The sequence below is a fragment of the Mus musculus genome, chromosome 14 (assembly GCF_000001635.26).
Source record: "Mus musculus strain C57BL/6J chromosome 14, GRCm38.p6 C57BL/6J".
Lineage (NCBI taxonomy): Eukaryota > Metazoa > Chordata > Mammalia > Rodentia > Muridae > Mus > Mus musculus.
The window spans coordinates 5,587,632-5,600,434 of record NC_000080.6 but is presented as its reverse complement, the minus strand read 5'-3'; positions in this window follow the sequence as shown (position 1 = coordinate 5,600,434).

Below are 12,803 nucleotides of genomic sequence, written 5' to 3'. Positions count from 1 at the left end.
TAATTCTGTGTACTGTTCTTTTTTTTTTTTTTTTTTGTTCTACACAGTCTGTCTCAGGCTTTGTTTTGGTAAAGTATGGACAGGTGACTGTGATCTAAGAAGGTTATGTTGATCAGGCAAGATGTTCAGTAAGGGCACACCATGTGGTCTCCCGGACATTCACACAGCACTGCTGAGGGATGAAGTAGATGTTCTCTTCACATCCACCATAACAACCCCAGGGGTACCATGATGACACTCTCTCCTGTAAGGCCCACAGAGAAACTCAGATTTCAACTGAGTGACAGCTGCCACTCAGGGGATCCAAGTGAGACACTATTAGTTCTGGGTAACATAGGCACAAAGGTGCAAGTAGTTTTTATTCCTTTGGCTTTTTGAGGCAATGTCTCTCAAAGGCCTTGAACCCCTGATCCTTCCCACCCTTTCAATTGATTTCTGAAGACTGAATAAGTATCAGGGATTTTGAATTACCTTTTCCTTAAACTGGGTTCTCTTGCAGAACTCGGGCTATGTTGTGTTTTATTTTGTTTTTCGTTTTCACTTCCACAGATTTGGAATGTTTTGGGTTGAACAGTATGTTAGAATGCAAGGGAGGTCTATCAGTTCTTAGTGGCTTTAAAGATTGGAGGGAAATGATGAGACCCTTGTATAACAATGCTTGAAAACATGTTTAGATGGTTTCACAATGAATACATTATTGTGAGAACATTGTTGATACCATGAGCCCCTGAATAATTCTTTTGTTATTACAGTGTATGTGAGTTTCCTCTTTCCCTTCAATCCTCCATTTACCTCCATCTCTTCCTCCATCCACCCCTCAACCCCTCTCTCACTCCCTCTTTCCCCCTCTCCATCCCTCCCTCCTTCCTTTCTTCCCTTCCTTACTTCTATGAGGTTATATAAAGGAGGAACAGAGCAAGGAGAAAGAGTGGAGGATGCAAAGAAAAGCGGTGATGTCACACCTCACATTTTACCTTGTGTTTATAAACTAGTATGTACATTATTCATGATGGTCTCTAGTTATATTTTTTATATTTTAATGTTCACAATTTTATTACAAACATCCTTAAAAAGGAGATACTAGTAGTATGAATGCCTATGAAGTTGGCCGTGTTACCACATCCAAGTCATTAAAGAAACTACTAAGTATTTATGAACACTCAACATCAAAACTTTAAAAATCTAAGTATATAGTAGCCTCCAAAAAACCTCCAGCTTGCAGATGGTGGTGGAGTAACCATTAATGCATCACCAAGGAGGCAGGAGCAGGGAGATCTGTGTGAGCGTAAGCCTAGCTTGATGACAGAGAAACTGCTTCAAACAAACAAATGAACACATAAACAAACCCTGGGGGGAGGGGGAGCTACAGACTGTATTGAAAACTTCTTTCTCTACCAGAGTACTAGGGATTGAACTCAGGACCTTGTGAATATTAAGTTAGCACTGCAAGCACCCACTACTGAGCTACATCCTGATAACATTCAATAAAATCCATTCGTACGTGTATACAATGTATCTTAGTTGTAGTCATTCCTTGGTTACTCCCTCTAGCCTTACCACCATCACCTCCTGCCCCTAGCCTGTCTTCCATATGCTTCGATCAACACCCTTCCCTCAACAAGTCTCCTGTATCCCTCCCAACTTCATGTTGTTTAATAAAATCACCCACTAAGTCCAACTGGTGCTGCCTGTATTCGTGCATGCTTGCTGGGCATACCAAGGGGCGTGGGAAACCTGCCAATGGCCACCTTTCTCAAAGAAAAGTGGCTCTCTGTCCTTTAGCTTTTATCAGTTGCCATTAGCAACTCAGCAAGGGATGGGGTTGGGGTATTGAGAATCCCTCCCCCTCCACAATGGAAAGTTTAACTCTCTGGATCTTGTGAAGGGCTTGCATGGGTAAACACAGCTGCTGTGAATGTGTGTGTGTAACAGCCATGGTGTGTTCAGAGGCCAGCCTCTCACAGTATTCCTCACCATTCATCAGGTTTTTACACTCACTCTTTCCATAGCTTCTTCAATACTGTTTCCTGAGCCTTGAAGTAGGTAGGGATCCTATACAAAACAAAAAACTGCATGATATTTATAGAGAAGCCAGTGTTAAGCCGTACTTAAGTTTCACATTTGTAATGAAATAAGTAACTGGGCCTCCACAAGTTCCATGGGAATCACAGACTAACCATTTGGTTTTCCTCTGCCTCATTTTCTCCTCCTCCTCCTGCTCCTCCTCTTCCTCCTCCCCTCTCTTTCCCCTCCTCCTCCTCCTTCTTCTTCTACATCCTCCTTTTCCTCTTCCTCCTCCATCTTCTCCTCTCCTTCTCCTCTTCCTCCTCTTCTTCATCTATTCATTCTTCCTTGAGCCTCCTGGCCCACTAGGGCCATTGTATCTTGCATCACCTCTGCCCTCTCAAGGCATACAATATCCTGTATCTCTTTCTTCCTTTAGTTCTGCTGCCTTCTCTTCACATGGTGGTCTATCTTGGGCTGTCTGCTCAGACCACATCTCACCCAATTTCCTTGCTACATTCCCAGTGGACAAGCCCCGTGATTCACTCTTGATCTTTGGACAATATTCAGAACGAATCAGGAAGAAAGCGGTAGTCTTTTGTGAGTACCTAAGTCTTCATTTTTCTTCAGTTCCTTTCTTATTGCCTTTAAGAGGAACATAATTCTTCATCAGCTATCATAGCCTCAGAGCAAGCGTTGTCACTTGGAGCTGTATCTTCAGGTTTCACCTTTTCCTTTGTAGGCATGAAGGTCCTCTCCAAGAACTCAGCAAAGCTGGACTGGAATCCAGGCATTTCTTTCTGTTCTCTTGGAAGTCTGCAGGAAGACAGCCCCTGGGCCTTTTCTTCCTCCAGGCAACCAAGTCTCCTTTACCCAAGGTGACCCATGGCGTGCGGGGAGATGGGGGCTATACCTGAGTGGGCTTTTTCCTGAGTCCAAACCAGATGCGTCCTTCTACATATGATTGTAGCTGGCTTCACTTTTCATATTATTTTAAGCTTTAATTATTTTTCTCTCCTTGCGGAGCAACAATTGTGGTAATAAAACCAGATACCAACTCTTATCTCAGGTTAGTAATAAAGTTGTTGCCTACTATCTAGAAATGTACCTGCCTTTTCTTTTTTCTTTCCTTTTCTCTTTCCTTTCCTTTCCTTTCCTTTCCTTTCCTTTCCTTTCCTTTCCTTTCCTTTCCTTTCCTTTCCTTTCCTTTCCTTTCCTTTCCGTTTCTTTTCTTTTCTGTAAAATGTGGCATTTTACAGGTTGGGATGTAGCAACGTTGGTGGAGTGTTTACCTAGCTAGTATATACAAAGCCGTTGTTTAAATTCCTAGCACTGTGTAGGTATGGTGACTCGTGTCTGTAATCTCAGAACTCTACAGGTAGACATGTGGGAAGCAGAAATTCATCCTCAGCATACAGTGAGTTTCAAGTTGGCCTGACCCAGAAGAACTCTGGGGAAAAAAGCTGATGTCTTCTCTCTCTCTCTCTCTCTCTCTCTCTCTCTCTCTCTCTCTCTCTCTCTTTCTCTCTCTCTCTCTTTCTCTCTTTCATAATTCTTTTGGTAGAGAGAAGGAAAGAGATGAACATGTATTAAGTTCCCTGGTATCTACAAAATTTGTTTATTACTTGTCGGTTAATATTATAACAAACATTAAATTGTATTCAGAACCATATTTTGATTATTATCTTTGTGTGCTTTGGATCTCACGACAGTGATAGTTACCTGAGGTGCTTAACTACCATTTCTGTGACAGTAAATTATTTAAGTTTACTCTCTCCCTCTACAGCCCAACAGTGTGTAGTTTGTATGGTTCATTTGTTGTTGGCTTGTTGTTATTGGTGTTGTTTGTGTTGCTGATGCTAGAGTCTGGGGCCTTGGACATGTTCGGCAGGCAAATGCTCCACCACTGAGCCTCCAGCCACTTTGCTGGAGGTTTTTGTAGCTGTAGATTGTAATGAAGTAGTTTTTCATCTTTTATATTTGAAAAAGATACCACGGCACGATACACAGCTACAACCAATGCACTAAATAAATAACCAACCCAACAGAGTGACATTATGATGCAGTAGTTGTAAGAATCAATTTAAAAGATATATCACCTCATCCTTGGGTTTGCCTATGTTCTCATCTGTGAGATTTAAAATCTTTTGAAACATTGAATGAAGCCTCTCATCTATCATCTACTGCCATTAAATATCACATATTCACAGCTGGAGAAATGGACCAGCCGACATCCGGAATAGTCCTCCAGTCATTCAAGAAAGAGTTCCTGACTAAGGACAAATTGTTTCAACTGATTTCTTTCCTGAGGTTTGATTTTGCATTGTATGTTCACTTTTAAAGCGGCTTGCTGATCTCTCCGTGGACCAGAGATGGAGGAAGTACTACACTCTGTTTATTTTTTCATCACAAGATTAATTCAGGTCAATCTCTGCTCTCAGGTTTGTTCTTGTAGTGGTTTTGAAGGTTTCAAAGGAAAGGTTGCTGCATGGATTGATATGAAGCTGCAGATGTTTGCAAGTGAGTTAGAGAGTGACTTCTACAAGCAGATCAGATTGGTGACCCTGGTCTTCTGGCTGTTAAGGGAACACCACTTTGGCCACTGTTTCAAAGAATGTTCTGTTGAGAGCATTTGCTAAGGGGGTTCTGATGATGGCAACTTGCTAATGTCAGGGAACTCCAGGGACATGAGCTCAATGAATCACTGCTTTCATTGGAAAAGTAACTTTTGGCCATAACAATTCTCTGCTGGCTAACTTTATGTCAACTTGGCACCAGCTGAAGTTATCTGAGAGGAGGTAACCTCAATGGAGAAAATGCCAACACAAAATCAGGCTGTTGGTACACCTATAGGACATTTTCTTAATTAGATTGATGGATGTGGGCCCAGCCCATTGTGGGTGGGGCCGTCACTTGCCTGGTGGTCCTAGGTTCTATAAGAAATTAGGTTGAGCAAGCCATAAGGAGCAAGCCAGTAAGCAGCATTCCTCAGTGGCCTCTGCATCAGCTCCTGTCTCCAGATTTCTATACTGTTTGAGTTCCTGTCCAGATTCCTTCCATGATGAGCTGTATTGTGGAAGTATAAGTCAAATAAACTTTCCTTCCCAAGTTACTTTGGTTATGATATTGCCACAATAGAAGCTCTAAGAAAGAAATTCCAATTAAAAAAAAAAGTCATTTAACATACCAACTAATAAATCTATTAGGATGTATGTTGGCACATGATAGCAAGTAGGACTCTAAATGTTAATTTCTATGATAAGGGTTTGTTATCCCTACGCACCAAGGAAGTGCAAATCAACCACAGTGACATTCTGCTTCATACCCCATACCTGTGAGCACAGATATCAAAAACAGAGCAGAGAGATCAGGCCCTGCTGACAGCATACAGTAAAGGCATCATTCTGTGTCTCTGCCTTCCCTCTGGGGGTCAGGAATGCCACCAATGTGCCACTTGGGGAAGGCAAAACTCAGGGATATTAGGATGTGTTTCTTCCTAGCCCCTGGGGTCCTGAGCCACATTGCTCAGGGAAGGCTGAAACAGTCTCAGATAGGGGGCCCAGCCTGTGTTTGTCTGGCTGAAAACAGCAGGGTTGGGGGGAGGGGGAGTCCTATGCACCCAGATGCTCCTGGGAACCATGATGAGTTGAAAATGGTGGTCCCAATCCTCTTGTGTATGCAGATACCACTGGGAACTTCAAGTAGTTGGGAACAGGAGCCAGTAGCCCTATATGAACCCAGTGTGGGGAATTCAGCTTAGCTCCAGGTGAGTGCCAGGACTATGGAGGGGCTAGAAGAGGGGTCCTCTACAGGAGACATAACCACAGCTCTGTGTGTCTAAGCCTTACCCCCTGCCATCCCCATCCCCCCACAGCCCACTGTCCCCCACACCCTTCAGGTCCTTGATGAAGAAGACAATCCTTGCTTGTCTAAACTGTTTTATTCAGGGTAGATGAAAATGCACAAGTCTTACTCTGGGTGAACCAGAGATTGAATATCTTTCACAGAATTGGAGGAAAGCTCATTGGCTAATCACTTAGAGCCTAGTTAGATACCCCATCACAATAGAAAACTCTATGCAATGTCACCGGTTGTCATGGTCCTCTGGTAACACAGTCACCTGCCTCACAAAGGATATCTGTGTGCACTCTAGGCAAGAATGTAAATTGGTGGAGCCACAGGCAAAACAACATGGAAGTTACTGAAAAGAAATATAAAAAAGAGGTAGCTTCCTCATGAGGTGTTTGAGATAATTGTCTCATATTGGCCTGTAGGCAAGTCTATGGGGCATTTTCTTGTTTAAGGATTGATGTGGTAATGCTAAGCCCACTGCAAGAAGTGGGTTGCCTTGGCAGGTGGTCCTGTGGTGTAAGGAAGCAGGCTGAACAAGCCATGAGGAGCAAGCCTGTAAGCAGGGCTCCACCATGGCGTCCTGCACTGACTTCAGTTCATGATGGTCTATAACTGTAAGCTGAGAGAAACTCTTTCCTGCCTGTGGTAGTCACTGTTCTATTATTGTGATGAAATACTATAAACAAGGTAAGATACAACGAAGCTTTTAACTGAGGGCTTGCTTAGAGTTTCATAGAGTCCAAGGTCATCATGGTTGGAAGTATGGCCGCAGACAGGCAGGCCTAGTGCTAGAGCAACAGCTAAGAGTTAACTAACATCCTTATCTGCAGGGAGTAAGAGATTGACACTGATTCTGACTTGGTCTTTTGAAATGGGCTGAGAAAGAACTTACGGAAACAACACTGTTCACAAGAGTAAAATCCAATAGAAAATACCTTGGTGTGACTCTAACTAAGGAAGTAAAAGATCTGTATGATAAAAACTTCAAGTCTCTGAAGAAAGAAATTAAAGAAGATCTCAGAAGATGGAAAGGTCTTCTATGCTCATGAATTGGCAGGATCAATATAGTAAAAATGGCTATCTTGTCAAATGCAATCTACAGATTCAATGCAATCTTCATCAAAATTCCAACTCAATTCTTCAATGAATTAGAAAGGGCAATCTGCAAATTCATCTGGAATTACAAAAAACCTACGATAGCAAAAACTGTTCTCCAGGATAAAAGAACCTCTGGTGGAAATACATACAAAAGTTGATCAGATTTGGTACAAGCTTGTAATTCCAGCCCTCAGAAGGTTTTTTAAAAATTGTTGTTGTTATCCTGACCTAAAGCTGTACTACAGAGCATTGTGATCAAAAATTGCATGGTCTTGGTATAACGATAGACAAATAGACCAATGGAATAGAATTGAATACACAGAAATGAACCCACACACCTATGGTCATTTGATCCTTGACAAGGGAGCTAAAACCATCCAGTGGAGAAAAGACAGCATTTTCAAAAAATGGTGCTGGCACTACTGGTGGTTAACATGTAGAAGAATGGGAATTGATCCATTCCTATCTCTTTGTACTAAGGTCAAATCTAAGTGGATCAATGAATTCCACATAAAACCAGAGACCATGAAACTTATAGAGGAGAAAGTGGGGAAAAGCATAGAAGATATGGGCACAGGGGGAAAGTTCCTGAATAGAACAGCAATGGCTTGTGCTGTAAGATTGAGAATAGACAAATGGGACCTCATGAAACTGCAAAGCTTCTGTAAAGCAAAAGACACCGTCAATAAGACAAAAAGGCCACCAATAGGTTGGGAAAGGTTCTTTACCTATCCCAAATCGGATAGAGGACTAATAACGAATATGTATAAAGAACACAAGAAGGTGGACTTTAGAAAATCCAATAACCCCATTAAAAAGTGGGGCTCAGAGCTAAACAAAGAATTGTCACCTGAGGAATACCGAATGGCAGAGAAGCACTTGAAAAATGTTCAGCATCCTTAATCATCAGGGAAATGCAAATCAAAACAACCCTGAGATTCTACTTCACACCAGTCAGAATGGCTAAGATCAAAAATTCTGGTGACAGCAGATGCTGGCAAGGATGTGGAGAAAGAGGAACATTTCTCCGTTGTTGGTGGGATTGCAAGCTTGTACAACCACTCTGGAAATCAGTCTGGCAGTTCTTCAGAAAATTGGACATAGGACTACTGGAGGATCCCAGAATACCACTCCTGGGCATATATCAAGAAGATGTTCCAACTGGTAAGAAGGACACATGCTCCACTATGTTCATAGCAGCCTTATTTATTATAGCCAGAAGCTGGAAAGAACCCAGATGCCCCTCAACAGAGGAATGGATACAGAAAATGTGGTACATTTACACAATGGAGTACTACTCAGCTATTAAAAAGAATGAATTTATGAAATTCCTAGCCAAATGGTTGGACCTGGAGGTAGCATCATACTGAGTGAGGTAACCCAATCACAAAAGAATTCACATGATATGTACTCACTGGTAAGTGGATATTATCCCAGAAACTTAGAATACCCAAGATATGAGATACAATTGCAAAACACAAGAAACTCAAGAAGAACTAAGACCAAAGTGTGGACACTTTGCCCCTTCTTATAATTGGGAACAAAACACCCAGGAAAGAGTTACAGAGACAAAATTTGGAGTTGATAAGAAAGGATGTATCATCTAGAAACTGCCATAGAAGTGGATGCTCACAGTCAGCTATTGGATGGATCACATGGCCGCCAATGGAGGAGCTAGAGAAAGTACCCAAGGAGCTAAAGGGATCTGCAACCCTATAGGTGGAACAAAAATATGAACTAACCAGTACCCTCCCCCCCACTCGGCCCGCCCCCCCTCCCCGGCCGGAGCTCCTGTCTCAGTCTGAGTATGTATCTGAAGATGGCCTAGTTGGCCATCAGTGGAAGAAGAGGACCCTTGTTCTTCCAAACTTTATGTGCCTCAGTACAGGGGAACACCAGGGCCAAGAAGTGGGAGTGGGTGAATAAGGGAGTGGTGGGAGGAGGATATGGGGGACTTTTGCTAAAGCATTGGAAATGTAAATGAAGAAAATCACTAATAAAAAAAAAGGAAAAAAAGAGAACTTCAAGTCTCTGAAGAAAGAAATTGCAGAAGATCATAGAAGATGGAAAAGATCTCCTGAGCTATCTGGGGAAAGGAAGCAGCATGCAGTGTCACACAGCTCTCTCTGGGGCTACTACTAGAACTGGAATAGGGATGTTTGTTTGTTTGTTTGTTTATTATAAACGCGTACAAAAGTTAGCCAGAGTTGGTACATGCCTGTGATTCCAGCACTCAGGTTTTTAAAAAATTGTTGTTGTTAGTATTCCTGTTGATTCTATTGGTTTTGTTTTGAACTCGCCCAGCTATTTGCACTGGACCCAGAAAATTAAGCCCATGCTCTGTACAGACCTATCATTCATGTTAATCAGTGATTTTATTCTTAGCAACCACTCCTCAGATGATCTCATTACTCACTTTCAAATAAGGAAAACAGTCATACAGACATTAGTTAACTTGTATGGTCTCACGTAACCAACTCATCATGACTGTAGAGTGGCATCCCAATCTTTGGAATACCCAAGCTTCTATTTTGGAGATGACAGGACTCTGTGGAAGACTCCATTAGCTGGCAGAGGACCTGGAATGTCTGGCGCTTGAAGGCCAAGGCTGCCCCTCCAGTGTCTCTGAAGCTTGAGGCAGAGGTCAGCCAACAACACAGGAACACTTGGCCACAGCTGGTTCAGGTCTGTGTTTTAGATGAGCCCTGAGACCTGGATGAACACAGGTCTCCAGAGTTCTGGTAAAGCTGAGCACAAACACTTAGACTCGAGGAGAATGATGGACCTTTGGGATGCAAGTCTTTCTTTTTTATTTATCTTTGCTTTGTAGATAGTTTATGTCAAAATCAACTTGTTCTATACTCCAGACCTTACTTAATCAGTCTGACAGAAATTTTGCACCCTCTGACAAACATCACTCCATCCCTCTTCTACCTTTTTCCCTGGACCATCATTCTCAGAGATGAGCCATTCTGAGGGAATCCTAATAGCCCCAAAGGTAGTCATCTTTGGCACTTGATCTTTAGGAAAGTAGGCAGAGTTCTGCCCCAGATGAAAGCAGATGTTCCTCTTTGCCTCCAACTTGTCTGGAAACCTTTGGTCTTACTTCTCCCTTCTCATCTTATTTGGACCTAGATCCCAATATTTCCACACAGAACAGAGGCTGAAGATTCTTAACGATACCTTGTGGTTTATTGTTTCTGTTTAAAACACTAGGTAGAAACTCCCATGACCTCCCAAGACAAAATGATTTACAATTTGAAAGTCAGTGACCAAATGCCCTATTGTCTCCTCCCTGGAGAAATCATCATTAAAAAATTAATAATAATACACGGTGGTAGAATGTTGCTTTGTTTGTTTGTCCGTTTATTAGTTTTGGGGGTGGTGGGTTTTTTATTTTGTTCTGTTTTTTTGAGACAAGGTCTGTCAATGTAACCCTGGATGTCCGGGGAACTTACAACATAAAGCAGGATGGCTACAACCTCAGAGAGATCCACCTGCCTCTGCCTCCCAAGTGGTGGGATTAAATTCGTGCACAAGCATATCAGATAATAGTGTTTTAATTGCCTAAACTATATCTCATAAAGCAAAGAAAAACAGAAGTCCAAATTGCCTCACTGTAAAGCTACTTTCATGATTAATTAAAAGCAAGGTACTCATCAGCTGACTGTGTTCTGTGTTTAGCACACTTTTGCCAAATTTAGAGAACAATTTAAAGCCATTCAGAATTAACAATGAATATACATGAATGTCAAACAAAATAAGAAATCCATTACTTACTCAGGAGACATTTTTGACACAAAAGCTTTCTGACCTTGGCTGAGATATTTCTTTTTTTGTTGTTTTTTGGGGCTTTGTTTGTTTGGTTTTTTTTGTTGTTGTTGTTTTTGTTTTTTTTTGGTATTTTGTTTTTTTTTCTGAGACAGGGATTCTCTATGTAGTCCTGGCTGTCCTGGAGCTCACTCTGTAGATCAGGCTGGCCTCGAACTCAGAAATCTGCCTGCCTCTACCTCTCAAGTGCTGGGATTAAAGGCATGCATCACCACTGCCAGGCAGGCTGAGATAATTCAATGGCTGAAAGTCATGGAGACAGTTCTCATCCGAGTGTACCACCGTATGACCGACCATTAACCATGCCAGCTTGAAAGTAGAGCAACAATCTCTAGCCATTGAGGCATAATGAAAGATTACTGTACTCACAGGCCAACAAAAGGCGCACACAGACTTATTCACATTCAGAGTTTATAGCAATGTCCTTTCAGACCATTGATATCTACGAAATGCATATGAAATACCTACAGCACCAAGTCTAAAGGGGACTCCACCTCACAGGGAACATACAGAAGGGTAAAGAGGCAAATCAAGAATGGAAACCTTACTGCTCCCAGTTGCCTTTTTCAAGCCAACATCTCTTTCAAGCCTGCAGATTTTTTTTTTTGCCTTTCGGGAATTAAGTTGGACACAAAATTATCTTGCTTATCACACGGCAACCTAAATGTAACTACCTGAAGTCCTACTCAGCTGACAGGAGAAAAGATACAAGTGAAAAACAGAGAATGAGTGAAGAGGAAAAAAATGTACCTAGTCAATAGGAAGATGAACAAAATGGACCAAAGACATCAAAAAGATGGAGGTGAGGAGGGCACTAAGATACAGGAGATCACTGTCAAACCACATGCCCTTCAAAGCACAGTCTTAGCCCTGAGCTGGGGCAGTGCCAGCACACTTCTTTTTCTCTGTCTGTCTGTCTGTCTGTCTGTCTGTCTGTCTGTCTGTCTGTCTGTCTCTGTGTTTCTCTGTCTCTCTGTCTCTCTGTTTCTCTGTTTCTGTCTCTCTCTCTCCCTCCCTCCCTCACCCTCCTCCGTGTCTGTCTCTCTCCCTCCCCCCCCTCACACACACACACACACACACACACACACACCCTATTCTTTACATTAAAAGTTGTCATATACACTACCCCACCCCGAAAAATGTTGAGATTAGTGTACTGTCCTAAAACCACCAATTTCCTCCCACTAAACTGATTAATTAAATGATCTCATACCGTGTTATTTCAACCAAATGAAACTGTCTACACTTTGTCAACTTTGAACTGCTGAAAGCAATTTAGCACAGCTCATCTGAATGGCCTACTATCACTAAAAAGAAGGAAGTAAATATACAGAAGGCCATTAGGGAATAGTCCTACTATCAGTTTTTAAACAGAATATATACACATTGTTTGTGTGTATAAATATCTACGAATATAAAAATAGACAGTGATATTTTCTAAATGTCTATTTTTTGAGAGAGGGTCTCACTATGTCACCCAAGTTAGCCTTGATCTTTAGGCAATCCTCCTGCATCAGTTTCCCTGGTGCTGGGACTACAGGTATATACCATGTTATTTGGTTATCTTAAAAAATGTATAAATTCACATATATATATATATATATATGCGTGTGTATTTATGTATATATATATATATATATATATATATATATATTCTTACATGTAAGTTGTACATAAATAATATATAACACTTGTAACTGCATAGAGATTTTCTGGAAGCACCCCAAGAAAACATCACTTATGATTGCCTCTGAGAGGAAACCTGAGGTCAGTGGAAGATGGGATTTCTCTCATGGCTAGAATCCTTTCCTGTAGCCTCTTGTATTGTTAGTATGTGTGGGTTTGAATATGCTTGGCCCAGGGAGTGGCACTATTAGGAGGTTTGGCCTTGTTAAAGAAGGCATGGCCTTATTGGAAGAAGTGTGACAGTGTGGGGGTGGGCTTGTAGACTCTCCTCCTAGCTGCCTGGATGCTAGTCTTCTCCTGCTTGACTTTGGAACAAGATGTGGAATTCTCAA